The following is a 6,327-nucleotide window of genomic DNA, read 5'->3' as shown; positions in this document are numbered from 1 at the left end:
AATACTTCAATGAATGACATTTCATTAGCACCTCAGTTTCTTAATCGTCACAAAATTGGGGTCTTCTCAACAGTGGCTTTTCCAGTAGCCATGTGTGGATGTGACAGTTGGACCATAAAGAAGGCTGAGCACTGAAGAATTGATGCTTTCAAACTGTGGGGCTGGAGAAGACTCTTGAGAGTCCCTTGGACAGCAAGGAGATCAAACCAGTTACTCCTGAAGATCAACTGAATATTCATTGGAAGAACTGAGGCTGAAGTTCCACAACTTTGGCCACCTGATGCAAAGAGCCGAATCATTGATGCTGGGAAAGACTGAGGGCAGGAGGAGAAGGGGTCGACAGTGGATGAGATGATTGGATGGCATCACGGACTTAATGGACATGAATTTGAGCAAACTCCAGGAGATAGTGAAGGACAGGGAAGCCTGGTGTGCTGCAGTCCATGAGGTTGCAGAGTCAAACACGATTTAGCAACTGAACAATAGCAAGAACAGTGGCAGCTATTATTCCGAGCAGAGCAGGAATTGCCATGCTATCACAGGCCAGCCTGGTTGATTTCCCAAACAGCGCTGGAGTTTTATTTGCCTTGGCAGTTGAGAATAAACTGGATCTCGTGAGTGGATATCTGTTCCTCCCTTCCCGTTCTTCTATCGTGTCTTGTTGCCTCTCTAGCAGTAAGTAAAGCACCTTAGCTGAGTACCCAGATTCCTCTGTGTCCTTTTCCAGCTTTATCTCTTGACCACTCTTTCCATGAACTCTTCTTCAGCCAGACCACACTGTTTACCATCCCCGATAAACTTTGTGCCTCACAGTTTCATCGCCTAGTGCTGCCTGCCTTGTTTCTGTTTCTGCATCCGAGCCCAGTTCCTCACCTCAGATACCCTCAGAGCTGCTTCTTGAGAAAGTGGTCCTCACTTACCCAAGCCCAGAGCCAGTCTCTCTCTGTTCATCTCTGTCCTCCTTTTCATCCTTCATGCCGCCTGATGGTCCAGCGTTGGGGAGTCTGTGTTGTCTCCTTGCTGGGGTTGGCTGTCCTTGTGAGCAGAAGCCCAGTCCTTGACTGCCTGCAACACTTGTCTCTGATCTGCAAAATGAGTGAGTCTTCAGTAAGGATGTGTTGATTCATTGGACTTTTGAGGGGAAAGGGGTAGGAGCTGGTGTGTGAGGTCAGGTTTTTTGCTTTCAGAATCTGTTTTTTCCCCAGTTTTATTGAGATATAATTGACATACAGCACTGAGTAAGTTTAAGGCATACAGCATAATGACTTAACTTATTGTGAAATGATTACCATGTAAGTTTAATTAACATCTGTTGTCTCCTATATCAAGTTCTGATTTTAACTGGAAAACCACAGGTACCCTGAGCGCACTCCCGATATTGGATGCTCAGATCTTGGCAAGTGGATTCCGGCATGGCCTGTGGTTGAGTTGTATCAGAGAGGAGCTTCATTTGCCCTGGACCAGGCCTGGGAGGGGAGGTACAGGCCTGTCCAGCTGGCCCTGTCACTCCATCTCTGTGGTGATGGAGGACATGGTGATGCAGGGCAGGCCTGATATATGTGCTTTTCTTTTCTTTTATTTTTTTTGGGGGGGGTCATTCCATTTTTTTTTTTTTTTTTTTTGGGAACACGTGTACACCTGTGGTGGATTCATGTTGATGTATGGCAAAACCAATACAATATTGTAAAGTAAAAAAATAAATAAACAAAATATATGTGCTTTTCTAACAGTGCAAAAATGCTGGACTTAGGTAGAGAGAACAGCTTTATTGTTGTTGCTCCGTTGTTAAGTCATGTCCGACTCTTTTCGACCCCATGGACTGCAGCAGGCCAGACTCCTCTGTCTTCCATTATCTCCCAGAGTGTGCTCAGACTCATGTCCCTTGAATTGGTGATGCTATCTAACCATCTCATCCTCTGTTACCTCTACTCCTTTTGCCTTCAATCTTTCCCAGCATCAGGGTCTTTTCCAATGACTCTTTGCACCAGGTGGTCAAAGTATTGGAGCTTTAGCTTCAGTATCATTGTTTTTTCAAAACAGTATAAAATGTTAAGGACGACCAGATTACAACTATATTATTAGCATTACAGCATCTTTTCCACATTAAGAAAAAAAGGAAAAGAAGAAAAAATACAGAGTTAACTGTCATGTTGCCTTGAAATATCACCTTTATGGTTTCTTGTGTTGCTGTATTTCTTTGTTTACAAAGAAATTACTGGCTTACAATTTGACAATGAAAATTGACTCTAAAACTCGTTTTTTTCATGAAACAGATTCCATCCAAATCAAATCGAATGAATGAAAGTTAATGTTTCCTTACCCAGTTTGTTTCTTTGGTAACATAAATTCCCATTTAATGACCACATCTTCCTTCATGAAAAGACTTGGCCTTTCTCTGGGTTGTGCTTTGAAATCAGTCTGATAATTGCCTGGTGTATTTTTCTGATGCCCAGTGCTTTTACAGTCCTCACTGTCCAAATGCTAGCTCCCGGCTATTCTCTTGACATATTCTACATACACTTATCCATCCTTTGCAGGGGAGCCAGTCACCCGGAGAATGTTACTGTTTATCATGCTGCTGACGAAACCTGGGCCTGAAGATACACAGGAAGCACTAGCAGTAGAAAACACAGTCTAAAGGCAGTCACAGTCTCTACTTAAGACTCCATTCTTTGGGTACAAGTGAAAGAAAGTGAAAGTGAAGTCACTCAGTCATGTCTGACTCTTTTCGACCCCATGGACTGTAGCCTACCAGGTTCCTCCATCCATGGGATTTTCCAGGCAAGAATACTGGAGTGGGTTGCCATTTCCTTCTCCAGGAGATCTTCCCGACCCATGGACTGAAGCTGGGTCTCCCGCATTGTAGGCAGACGCTTTATCATCTGAGCCACCAGGGAAGTCCCTAGCAAGAGAGGCCATACCTTCAGGAGAGGCCATACCTTATTTAGTGGTGGATGGGGTGGAGGTCAAGTCCTGCCTTTGCCATTTCAAACCTGAGAGTTTTCTAGACATTATACATGAAATACAGGAGGAAGCTGTATCATTTATGGTCAGAGTAGGAAACAGATAGCAACCTTCAATTGATTTAATTTGAAGAGAATTTACCAAGATGTCGGCAATGCACAGAAACCACAAGAGGTGGTATAGTGTTCTGTACTAGAAGTGACTTCATTGAAGTTACCACCACTTTTAGTCCTGAAGGGTGAAGTGGAGGAGGGATTTCTGGAATTTGGAGGGGGAACCTGATGGAAAGAGTCATGTGGAGAAGGATGTTTCACAAACTCCATGACCTTCAGTCAGGTGATACAGCCAACCCACAGGAAACCCACAGGAATGGAGGCACAGAAGGGAAAGAGCCCAGTCTTGGCTTTCTTATTCCCTTTCCATTTGTCTGTACTTTCTGTTGGGTCAAACCCAACTGAACACCGGAGGACTAGGATGTCCATGAATGTGCTCCAAGCAGGACTGCCTCCCAGGGCTCAGAGAAGAGTAGAGAGTTGAACTTGAGGGAGAAATGGAAGACAGAGCAATTCACAGAATTTTAAAGCTGGAAGAGACTTTGAGAACAACCAGTCCATTTCTCTTGTTTCACAGATAAAGGACCAGAGTCACAGAGAGGCTGAACAGTTCTTTCTGAGTGTCCTGGCTCATTCATAGCAGGGTTGTAGGAGGGCGTGGGGGTTCCTAATCCTCAGTTCTGCATTCCTTCTATGTGTTCTTCTCGTCCAGTTAAGTGGACAGTAAGAGGAGGAAGGGTGAGTGAAATTTGAGAGGAATGTTTCTCCTTATTATTAATTCTCTGAGTAGGTGCTCAGTTCCACATATAAGGTTAGAGAGAAATTTAAGTGAGCTCAGATTCAGTTATGATTGGTTGCGTGGTTAACAAATATGAATATCAATGGCAAAAACAGATGGCATTATATATTAAGAAATGCATGACTGAATCTGAAGTTGGCCTGTGAACCAGGCTGCTTAGATGGTGTGGCTTTTGTCTCCTGTTGATTCTGGTCCTGCCACCATGCTCTCTTTGGGATCTTTTATGGCCTCAGGGTCTTGTTTTAAACCTTTGAGTGAAGGCTGAATCATGTTTGGGTACCATGCTTCAGCAGCAGCAGCATCTTACAATTCAGAGACAAGGGAAGGAGGGCTAATTTGTTAACATATTGTACATCGCCAGTGTAGGCGTTGATTTACGCACATAGTGGTGGTTTAATCACAAAGTTGTGTCTGACTCTTGTGACCCCATGGACTGTAGCCTGCCAGACTCCTCTGTTCATGAAATTCTCCAGGCAAGAATACTGGAGTGGGTTGCTATTTCCTTCTCCAGGGATCTTCCCAACCCAGGAATCGAACCCAGGTCTCCTGAATTGTAGACAGGTTCTTTACCAATTGAGGTACAAGGGAACCCCTACACACACAGGTACATATGCAAATGAACACTCAGATATATAGGCAATTATCAGCTAACAACACTGACCTAAGAATGACCCTGCAGAATATCAAGAGTTTGGGAATGGTATTGGTGTTTATGGTATTCCCCTTCATATGTCAGTAACCTTTGGGAGTGAAGGATCTAAACCTTCCTTTATGTGTCAACAGAGATGGAGACAGTCAACTTATTATTGCCTTTCTTAGGTACTTATTCACAGTTTCATTAAGTAATGTCATCAACAAACATTTATTGAGCACCTATTATATGCCAGACACTCTGCTAAGTACTGGAGGTAGATAAGGAAGACACATGTAATCCTTGACTTCACTTCATTAAGGTTTTCTAAAAAAGCTGTTTTATTAGTCAAACTAGTGAGAATCAGATTCCCCGTTCCTATATTCCATGTAGGGAAAATCACTATTAGTAAGTGAAGATCTGGTGATTAGTAAGTGAAGATACGATGAGATGGTTGGATGGCATCACCAACTCAATGGACATGAGTTTGAGCAAACTCTGGGAGATAGTGAAGGATGGGGAAGGGGAAGCCTGGCGTGTTGCAGTTCATGGGGTTGCAGAGAGTTGGACATGACTTGGCAACTCAACAACAACAACAAAGTGAAGATATGGGTTCCAAAGATAATAAATGACTGTTTTTATGTAGTTGAAGTTATTGGATTACTTTGCCCCAAATTTGGTGGCTGTTTTGTGGCTGGTGGGAGATGGGGGAGTGGGTTCTGCTGCTGGTTGGTTCCAGGATTTAAATATTGTTTATATTGGATATCAGGTGATTACTTATAGACTAACTTTTAAAAACAAGCTATGTCTAAGATTAGGAGAAATTGTACTAAAGCTGGAGAGAGGGGTGTGAAGGAAGCAGTCTTTGACTTCTAAGTAATTCAAGGCAAAAGAAGTTCCTTATCTGTCTCTGAACAGAGTATATTCATATTCAGTAAATAAATATCAGGTACCTGTTATTTGGGAGCTTCTCTGGTGGCTCAACAGCAAAGAATCTACCTGCAATGCAGGAGCCACAGGAACCATGAGTTCGATCCCTGAATGAGGATGTGGCAACCCCCTCAAGTATTCTTGCCTGGAGAATTCCATGGACAGAGGAGCCTGGCAGGTTATAATCCACAGGGTCACAGAGTTGAACATGACTGAAGTGACTTAGCACAGCACAGCACCTGTTATTTGGGGCTTCCTTGGTGGCTCAGATGCTAAAGAATCCTCCTGCAATGCAGGAAGCTCGGGTTTGATCCCTGGGTCAGGAAGATCCCCTGGAGAAGGGACTAGCTACCCACTCCAGTCTTCTTGCCTGGAGAATTCCATAGACAGAGGAGCCAGGCATCACTGACTCAGTGGACATGAGTTTGAGCAAACTCTGGGAGATGGTGAAGGACAGAGAAGCCTGGCATGCTGCAGTCCATGGGATTGCACGGAGGGGACATGACTTAGTGACTGAACAACAACAACACCTGCTGTTTGCTAGGTTTAATTTTCAAATAAACTGTTTATTATTCACAACAACTCTGTAAGGTGAAGTTAAGCATCTCCATTTTATTGGGTTGGCCAAAAAATATTTGTTCAGGTTTTCATGAAATAGTGTATGAAAACCCTGAATGAACTTTTGGCCAACCCAATACAATGAAGAAAATGAGGTCCAGGTAATTAAGTTATTGCCTCCTCTGTACCTAAGGGGAGTAAGTGTCAAAGCCAAGTGTCAGCTCTACATCTTTTGACTCCTAGTTCCTTGCTTTCTCCTCTGTATCATAATTTCCTTCTAACTAATATTTTATTCTTTGCAGTTGTAATATATTGTTTTCATTACTGTTTCCTGCTTTCTGTTGGTGAAGGAAATGGCAACCCATTTCAGTACTCTTGTGTAGGAAATCCCA

This window comes from Bubalus kerabau, chromosome 1 (genome assembly GCF_029407905.1).
Source record: "Bubalus kerabau isolate K-KA32 ecotype Philippines breed swamp buffalo chromosome 1, PCC_UOA_SB_1v2, whole genome shotgun sequence".
Lineage (NCBI taxonomy): Eukaryota > Metazoa > Chordata > Mammalia > Artiodactyla > Bovidae > Bubalus > Bubalus kerabau.
This window is presented reverse-complemented; position numbering follows the sequence as displayed.